This window comes from Fukomys damarensis, unplaced genomic scaffold (genome assembly GCF_012274545.1).
Source record: "Fukomys damarensis isolate Sample0158 unplaced genomic scaffold, DMR_v1.0_HiC HiC_scaffold_17, whole genome shotgun sequence".
NCBI lineage: Eukaryota > Metazoa > Chordata > Mammalia > Rodentia > Bathyergidae > Fukomys > Fukomys damarensis.
Genome location: NW_022900929.1, coordinates 69,230,676 through 69,240,886, shown reverse-complemented (window position 1 = coordinate 69,240,886; position 10,211 = coordinate 69,230,676). Strand labels below are relative to the sequence as shown.

Sequence of the window (10,211 nt, the reverse complement as noted above, 5' to 3'; positions counted from 1 at the left end):
AATCAAACCAAATCAAAATGAAAACTGATCCATTTTTGTTCAGACAGAGGTGATCCAATGAGGCCATAAAGGGGTTTTTACAAGTCTCAGGGCTTTTAATTTCTGGTGTTCTCCAAACAGGCGGCAATGAATTAATCAGATGAGACCTTCCGAATATATAGCAACATAATTATGTTATTGAAACCGACTGAAATACCCACTAGAAATAATAATGCAGAAATATCAGGAAAGAAGCCCCCCCCACCAAATAGTGTCTATAATACAACACTCATACTCTTGTACTCCTCTTCTGCCTCAGCCTGGGGAGAATGAGTGAAGCGCCTCCTCTCATTACCATTTACTTCCTTTGCATGTGCTTTTCATCCGGTGCCATTTGTGAGAGCACGGAAGTTCAATTTCCAGGGCAACCAGGAGTGGTGCGTGTGCAAGAACTGCTTTGATATTTAATTCTCATGATATCCTAGAAGGTATTTTCTCTCGAGATGGAGAGAATACAGAAAATTCTGCAGTTCTGCCCATTTCCTCTATTATTTTTTTCTCCCCTGTCTATGTTCTGACTCCTCTGCACCATTTTTCCTGACTTTACTAATGTAATCCATTGTGGTTCTATGAGAGATCTGGGATGCTGTTTCAAGTTTCTCCTAACTCAAGAAATCCAAGTATAGTCCTAAGTAAATTTGTCTTCTCAAAAAAATCCCTATTCTACGCATTAAATATTTTACTGTAGTTTTAAAAAATGAAACAGTTTATACAAACTGTGTGCTCTAGATGCAGTATATGTCTCTAGCTGTTCTTTACACAGGAATGTACATAGAATTCATCTGACAAGTTTAAGATAAAGGTGCCTGACCTTTCCATGAACGTCTTAAATAGGGCCCGGAGTTTCTGCATTTTAAACGAGTAGTCTGATGCAAGTGATTTGAAAACCACATTTTAAAAACATTAATTTAAGTATGACTTTTTAAAATGCATGAAACAACCTGGTATTTCTGATCTAGAAAATACAGCCACCTCAAAATGAACAGTTTATCTGGCATTACTGTGTATGTACAGCAAATCCATGAGGGAGAATAGAAATAAGTACTTTAGTTTCCAAATTATTGAAATGCGAATTCATATTTGAGCTGAAAATAAAATCAGTACAGGAAATCTGATAACATTCTCTAAAATGATGGGTAAAATAAGGATTATTTGACATTTATCAGTCAAGTTAATATTTGCCTAACAAATGAAGCAATGTGATTGGGATTTAAGAAACCTCAACGTAATGGACTCTTTTAGAGATAATCTTCATTTTCATGAAAGTGCTTACAAGAAAATACCAGTGGTGCTAATTAAAGTTTAAGTAATTTGAAAGATACAAAATGGGAAGAATGCATAATATAAGTTAATTTTAATGATTAAGATAATGTAGCTTGATGCTACTAATTGTGATGTTCAGTATGCCTAGTTGAACCTAGAAAAATTTTCTTCATGCTTCATGTATTTCTTGAAGTATTTTAATCCTCTTCCTTAGAAACTAATGAGCCTTTCTGGGTAAACTTAAAAGAATGCAGCAGTGCGATTGTGTCCATAATGTCAGCTATCTCTTTTACTCAAATACCAGCACAGTCTCTAAGGCAGCCCGGCAAAAAATGACTGATATGTTTGGTTCTTTGTGGATTAATTACCTTGGCTTAATTTGTCCGGAAGTGGAAACTGGAAATATCAGAGACATGGAAGCCCTTTGACTGGGGGTCAGCTTTGCATATAATTGTCTATGTTTGAAATCATAGTAATTTCAATGTTCAATTTCTTGGCAACTCAGGTTTGATTTCTACTCTATTGTTACGTGTGCCTAATGACATGAAATTCTTAATAGACAACGTTCCAAAGTTAACTGTTAATTTCCTATACAAAGTAAATAACCTGATGAGGATGGTGTGGTCTTAGAATCCTCAGTCAGCTACCAGATAGGTGATGTTTCTCCCACTGAAGCAAAGTGTCAGTGGTAGCTTTGCTGCCACAGGGGACCTGACGGATGTTTTCTAAAGATGTGTGACCTTCAGGAGTGTCTGAAGGCACGTGTTCTCTCATTTTCTTATTCTGTAGCACATTAATGGATTTCAGTGCTATCAGATAGGGCTTTCTGTTTTCAGACAGCTCTTGTGGGTATTCAGTTAGCATTATCTAAGTAGAAGAACTGGGACTTCTAGTTCATCTAAATAATACAGTTAGAGAACTACAATTTTAACTTCTATTTCAATAATGAAGAGGGTAAACCCAGTTTGCTGGTATGACATGTCCAGGATCAAATTACTGCTTAACAGCTGCCCTGGTAGCCTGGCTTATGTACTTTGTGAAGTCTGATACTATTCCTGGGAATTACCAGGTTTATAACAAAGGATTGGTCATCCGACAATTCTCTGGAGTACTTGAACCAGTTTTATTTAATCCGTGGAGTTTTTGTTCTCTTATCGAAAAGCAGGGATTCTAGTCATTGTCTGTTGAAGATTTTCTCTGGTCTTTATATGAGCTTGGAGGGGAGACAAGCTGAACAGGGTGGAGATCACGATCCCATGCTGACAGAGTAGCTCTGCTCCTTGCCTTTTGTTTCTTTACTTCTCTGTTATTCCTTAAGATGTTTTTAGAAATCTAGCATCCATATGTCAAAGTAAATAAACTATTGTAGTGTTTAAAACATAAGACTTAAGAATATATTTAACTGGTCTTCACTATTTTTGTGATGACTGGGACCAGCTTTAGCAAAGCCTGTTTTTATGCTTTGTGATTTTTAGGATTAGAATTTTCTGAGCATGGCAAATTGCTAAAGAGATATTTTGGAATGTACATTTTCTAGTGACTTTGACTGTGCTGCTGCAGGATGGTTGAGTCTTGTGACAGGAGAGTGCCACACTGATAATTCAACACACACGGTAGCTACTTTAGTTTCAAAGGAGTCACCTAGAGTGTTGCATCTTTCGTAGTATGCTTTTGCAACTTGTGGAGAGATTCCTTCAGGGATTTAAAAAATGTTACCTCTTTGGAAAACATGTTACTTAACTATAATAAACCATAGTCTATTTAGTGTGCCACTCAATGGAATCTTATATGTGTATATACCCTTGTAATTACTACTGATATGAAGTGATAGAGTTTTTCCATTGTGCCTTAAGTTCTCTTATGCCCAGGAGATAACTAACCACTATTCTGACTTCTACTAGGGTGGATTAGATTTGTCTACACTTGAACTTCATATGAGGTAATGGCAGATTATATGTGTTCTTTTAGTCTTGACATCTTTTTGAGATTTGGCCAGGTTTTATGAATATTAGAAGTTTGTTCTTTTATTATTGATTTTGTAGTTCACTGGCTGAATATACAATAATTTCACTACTTATTTTATCTATTTTTTTTTGTCTCCTTTTGTAGTTCAGGATGGCCATGCACTCACGATGTAGCTCAGGCTGTCCTCGAACTTGTGGTGATCCTCCTGCCTCAGCCTCCTGAGTGCTGGGAATACAGGTGTGTGCCACCACACCCGGTACATTACTTATTTTCTTTTGAGTAAATTCTTGGATTGTTTTCAGTATGAGTCTACTATAAGTAAAGTTGCTATGAATATTCTTGTATGTGTGTTTCTGTCGAAGTTTATGTTCTCTTCTGCAAACACCCAAATACAGAATTATTGTTATATGGTAAATATGTGTATAACTTTTAAAGGAAATGCTGAACTGTTTTTTCAAAGTGATTGTATTATTTACACTAGTACTGATAATGTAGGTGAATATGTTTGCTTCATCTTTTTATGTTTGATAGTGTGAGTCTTTAACTTGGACTATTCTGCCATGTGTATTATTATTTTTTATCACTTTAATTTTCATTTCCCTAAAATGATAACCAGTACTTTTTCATATGATTGTGGGACATTTAGAAATCTGCACAAAATTCTGATTCGAGTCTTTTTTATTTTGTAATTGAGTTTCCTACTTGTTATAAACTATGTATATGTCAAGAATATATATCTTTGGGTGGTGTGGCCTGTTTATTCGCTTTGTTAGCATTGTGTTCTGATGCAAAGAGTTTATTTTTAATAAAAAGATTAAAAAAACTAGTGGCATTTAATAAATATTTCCCCTCTTCCAGCTTTAAAGGTATTATACGTAATTTATTGTTGCTGTTCTTAATAGAAGCTATGATTCTTTTGAAATGAAAGTTATTGCAAGATAGGAGGTAGAGGTCAGGATTTGTCTTTTCCCAATAGAGATATTCAAATGCTCCATTCTTCAGGAAGAATATCCCCCCCCCACTGGAATGCACTAACATTTGCATTATAAATTTAAAAAGTGCATGAGCACAAATATATTCCTAGGAATTTTATTCTGTTCCATTGTCATACTTACCTATATTTTTACCTTCACTACACTGTCTTAATTATTCCAGCTTTATATTAAATCTTCAAATTTGGAAGTTTAAATTATTTTTTTTTTCAGTTTTAATTGAGTTTATTGGTACATTTTAGGGATAGAGTACAGCTACATTCATTGTTGGGATCTTGTACCTCCACATGACAAGTATTAGTTCTCATTTTTTCCCCTTACCCCTGCCCTCCCTTCACCCTCTCCTCCCCTCCCCATCTACAAACACTGTATTTCCATCTTTTCATTATCTCACATTTTTTTCTTTTCCCTTATTACCCTTCCCCTACCCATCCCACCTTCCCTACACCTTTAGCTCCTTTCTCCCCATTTCTAAATGTCAGTAATCTTATTAGGATCTTATGTATTATTGCAGATTATTCACACCAGGGAAACTATTCGGTATTTACACATGTGTGACTTATTTATTTCACTTAGGAGTATATCTTCAATATGTATCCATTTTCCTATGAATGAATCTATGTTCTCGTTCTTTATGGCTGAGTAATATTCCATTTTATAGAAAAACCAACTGGATAAGGAAGCTTAAATTCTTTATGTTTTTCTTTTTTTTAACATTACCTTAAATGTTTCACATGTGCAATATTTCTATATTTATTTACAACCATCCTTTTAGTTTTCATGAAAACCACCATCAGGTTTTGATCAGTATCAAATTGCATAGATAAATTAGAAGAAAATTGACATTGTAACAATATTGAGTTTTCTAATTAATTGATGAATTCCCTCCTCCCTCCTTCCTTCCTTTCTTCCTTCTTCTATACTTTTTATTTCTGTTTCTGCATTAATGTTAAGCGAAAGTGATAATGGCATTTAGTTTTAGGAGTGACACTAAAACGAGTGTGTGGCAAAATACACATTATTTTATTATTGAATATGTCACCTGAGGGTTTTTCTAATCATTCTCTTTCAGAAAAAGATATTTTTCTGCTATTAGATTTTTTTTGAAAGTTTAAATAGACAATTTTCTGTTTCAATGGTGTAGTTCTTGGGGTTATTTTTATTTCTTTTGTTAGTATTGTATTTCATTGAGTTTTTTCAAAAGCCAAACCAAAAATATCTCTGGAATAAATACCATGTGGTGTTGATGTGTTCCTCTTTTATGTATTTGTGAATTATATTTGATGTTTGTTTAGAATATTTTTCTCATTGAGTTTATTGGTACATTCTAGGTATACAGTACAGTTACACTCATCATTGGGATCTTGTACCTTTACATGACAGGTCTTGGTTCTGATTTTTTCCCCATACTCCTGCCCTCCCTTCACCCCCTCCTCCCTTCCCTATTTACAAAAACTTTGTTTCCATTTTTTGTTTTCTCCTATTTTTTTCTTTTCCATCGCTTCTTGGCCTTTTGGCTAAGATCAAGTGTAGTATTTTTTCTTTTCCCTTATTTCCTTTCCTCTACTCTTCCCACTTCCCCTACACCTTTAGCCCCTCCCCCCCTTTTTTTTCCTATTTCACATTGTCAGTTATACCATTTGGATCTTATTTACACTTTTAGTTTTTCACACCAGAGAAACTATTCGGTATTTGCATGTGTGTGTCTTATTTATTTCCCTTAAGAGTATGGCCTCAATGTGCATCCATTTTCCTATGAATGACTCTAGAATTTTAATTTCTATGATAATGATTATGTCATTATGAAATGACCCTTTTATCACCCCTATTGTTCTTAATATCTTTTCTTCCACATTAACGTTATTACCTTAAAAAACCCTAAAAACATACTAGTAAATGATATATGAATACAGTAAATGAGCTTTGGTTTAGCTTGCATAGTGCATATGTATATTTTTGTTATGTGTGTGTATACTGAATTGGAGACTACTATCTTGCTCCTTTTGTACTATTTGTGGTATCTTTTTTATTTCCTTCATAATAGGGCCTTTGCCCTGAGCTGCATCCCCAGCCCTTTTGTTATGTTTTACCTAGAGGCAAGTTGCTAAATTGCCCAGGCTCACCTGAACTTAGCACCCTCCTGCCTCAGCCTTCCTGAAAGCTTGCAGGTGTGTACCATTGTGCCCAGCTCTATTTGTAGCATCTTTTGTTTACTAGTTATTTCTTTCTTCTTTCTGACTTTGTATATGTTGCATGTTTTATTATTTTAATGTGTCTCTTTTATTATCTACCTTGTTATAACTTCATTATTTTCACTGTGTACTTCAGAAATTACAAAGATATCCATAATGTATTGACATATATCTTAAATTAGACCTCTTTCCAGGTCCAATACAATGTAAAAAACTTGAAACACTTAACTCTACTTAATTCCTGTAGTTTTATTATGTTTTTTGTTTTTGCTATACCTTTAATTTCTAGGTGTGTTTTCAAAACTACCATAATTTATTAATATTGGTGTTTGAAGCAATATCATTGTTTCATAGTTACCATTTTTATAATGGCTTTTTGTCCCTTTACTGCCATTCTTTTTTCTGGAATTATCCCCTCACATTGTGATGTTCTTTCTTAAAAACTGGCAGTTGTAGTCATTTTTGAGAAAAGAACTAGAGTGCTAGACATTCATTTCTTATTTTATATCCTTTTAAAAAAGAGTGGTACTATAAATGGCTTTTTGCTATTTTCTGAGAAATCCAAGTAAAACATAAGTATTTTAGAGATTCTAAGCCTAAAATATACATGATTTGAATATAGTTGACATTTTGAAATTATTAAAAAGAGTGTAATTTCAGCCAATGTTGTAAAACTTTCCTGTACATGATTTTAAAATTATGGATTTGTTCTCATGTATTCCCTAATTCAAAGAATTATGAGATGGGGTTCCTCTGGTTGATAGGAAGATAGAACTCATTATAAATGTTATTCATTCTGATTAGCATAATAAAGTATGTAAAATAAGAGTTAACCATGTTTATAATGGAGCACGCTTGTGACATAGTTCTTTATATCACATACTTTTGAGAGTTAGACAGGACACATGACCTTATGGATTCTCCGTCAGACCCTGTGTATTGAACAGTCCTTTGGGGATGGTTTCTGATTCTGTGATCACAAAACTGTCAACACTGTTCTCTTGTGAATGAGCCACTACTGTAATATAGAACAATTTCCTTTCGTTCTTTGTTGTCTAAGATGAAGTACTTTAATTCTAAGGAAATCAAAGTGTGTGTGCGTGTGTGTGTTTTTACCAAAACCAGGTTTACTCAGAAACCAAAATTGAATGAAATTTATCTTATTTTGTTGTGATAGCTGATATTTCCTGTTCATATCCAGAAGATACACATTTTCACGCATAAGAAAAAAGCAGTAGATTTACTGAATATTTATTTTGTCCTCCAAGAATAACAGATTTGAGAAATTAGGGGAATTAAAATTATCTAGAAATCCATCTTATACAAAATTTGAAAGTTTGCGTTTATTTTATTTATTTATTATATCTGAGAAAAATAAAATATCAAGGTAAAATTGAATCCTCTGGCTTTATACATGTACCCGCCTTATTCTGTTCTCTTGCTTTATAAAATTGTATCTCTCAAAAGCTTTTATATACATCCTTCCATAGGATGCATAAAATGTTTATTCTAAATATATTTCCAAATGCTCATGTAATTTTGAATTGTATATACAAATATAGGTGTGTGATATATACATTTTTAAAAATCAATTTTTTGGATACATTTTAGGTATAGAATATAATGACATTCATCATTGGAAATTTGCACCTTCACATGATCTATCTTGGTTCTTATTTTTCCCCATTCCCCTGCCCTCCCTTCAACCCCTCCACCCCTCTCTATTTACAAAGACTTTGTTTCCACTTTTTCCTTTTCTCAAATGAATTCCCCTACCCTGCCCACTTCCCCTTCCCCTTTGCCCCTTTTCTCCTATTTCACATTATCTATTATACCTTTTAGTCCTTATTTACACTTTTCAGTTTGTCACACTAGAGAAACTATTCAGTATTTACACCTGTGTGTCCTATTTCTTCATTCAAGAGCATCGCCTCAATGTGCATCCCTTTAGGTGTAATTGTCTCCTATTTTTCATTTTTTAAAGAAGATTTTTAATACATAGAATTTTATCAATCTGTATTCATTGCCTGCAGTTTTGTTTCCCTATATTATAGTCTCTGTCTATTTTTATACAAAGAAAACTCCCCTTTTCTGATTTCTCAAACTCTGGACACCCCTTGGTTATGGGCCAGTCTCTGAAACTTTGTCAACACACCTTGACCTCTGGTTCAGTAAAGCCCTTGGCAGTTCAGGGAAATCCTGGTCATTCTCAATCACAAGGATGGTGTGTTCTGAAGTCAGTTCAACTCTAGGTGTGAACTCAGTCATTTTATAGGATCCTATTTTTCTGAATGAGTGAGAAAGAACATCTTCCCTCGGTGAACATGATCACAAGATACATTCTAAAAGAAGATTATATTAATAGAGTCAGGGTGGGGTCCTAAAGAAGAAATAATTTTCAAAGGTTTTGATATTTTTTTTTTCAGAAGAGGAATAAATGCTACTTTACCTCACAAAAAATAAGGAAATATTCCAGACAGAAAAACAGAATATACTGCTTTGTATAAAAAAGTTACAAACACACAGAGAAGCAGAAAGATTGCCAGATTAATAACGGGCTCAAAAAAGCAGGCTGAAACCAGCTCATAAAGGACTTTTAAGTCTTCTTTGTCACCTCTAACACGTTTAAGCTTTATGCTGGACAATTTAGCAGACCCTTTCTCAAAATACAAAACAAGCGTGGAGATGGAGCTCTGTGTGAAAGCCCTGGGTTCAATCCCTAGGAAAACAAACGAAAAAGTGCTAATATAATCTTGAAGTAGCAATAAGAAATGAGGACATAGGAGATGAGACAGACACCAAGTATGCGATGCAGTGTTAGAACATTTATAAAATCATGTCATTTGAAGAAAGTAAAGAAGAGGTAACATCCTAGGAATAAAATTAATGAGCAATATGGCATTTTAACAATATCCCTGCACTGCAAATGTAAAGAATAAAGAGGGTAAGAGTGGCCCAGGTGCAAGAAAGACAGGTGCAGTGACAAGACATGAGATCTCTGGGAAGAATAATTGGTTGAGGGATTGGAGGTAATTATTGAGCAGGAGAAAGAGGGCAAGAGCTGGGTGTGATCTTGCATGCCTGTAATCCTAGACTGGGGAGGCTGAGGCAGGAGGCTTGCAAGTCTGAGCCCAGCCAGGGCAAACTTGTTAGTCCTCTCAAAATAAAATAAAAGGATGAGGATTGCTATGGACCGATGTCAGATCTTTTTAAACACCTAGCACAGATCCATTTCCTAGATACAAATCTTCAATTGTTCATCCTTGGACCACAGCCTTTCCTGATAGCTCCTTTTACAACAAGACTTATTTTGAAAATACTTGAATATTCTGGGTTTGTGGCTACCTCTATTTTTCTCTTAGTTTAGCAGCTCTTCCTCTGTAAGTACTATCTTGTTCATATGCTGCAATAATTATATTTACAGAATATCTTAGACTTTCTTTTTGTGCATTTATCCTACCAACAATGAAAAAAGTTCTGAATCATTTCAGTGATCCATGGTCTTTATATCACAATGGTATGTTAGGCAAGGTTTCTTTCTCAAACGGGAAGGCGTGTTGACAAAGTAAATTTGCCAACCGAGGTGTACCTTCAGTCAGATTTGCAAATAAAGCCATTACACCACTCCAAGATTTGAAATAGACAGTTTAATAGAATGCAAGCAAAGATCAAGAAAACACACGGAGTTAGAAAGTCAAACATAAGCTACAGGTCATCACCAGATCGGGGAGGAAGCGACACTCACAGCAAGCTTCTGTTC

General features: G+C 34.6%; 1 pseudogene; it reads left to right on the top strand.

Annotated features, from left to right (window-relative positions):
* The first annotated feature begins 5,756 nt into the window (after positions 1 to 5,756).
* LOC117286665 lies at positions 5,757 to 5,831 on the top strand (annotated as a pseudogene).
* The last annotated feature ends 4,380 nt before the right edge of the window (positions 5,832 to 10,211 follow it).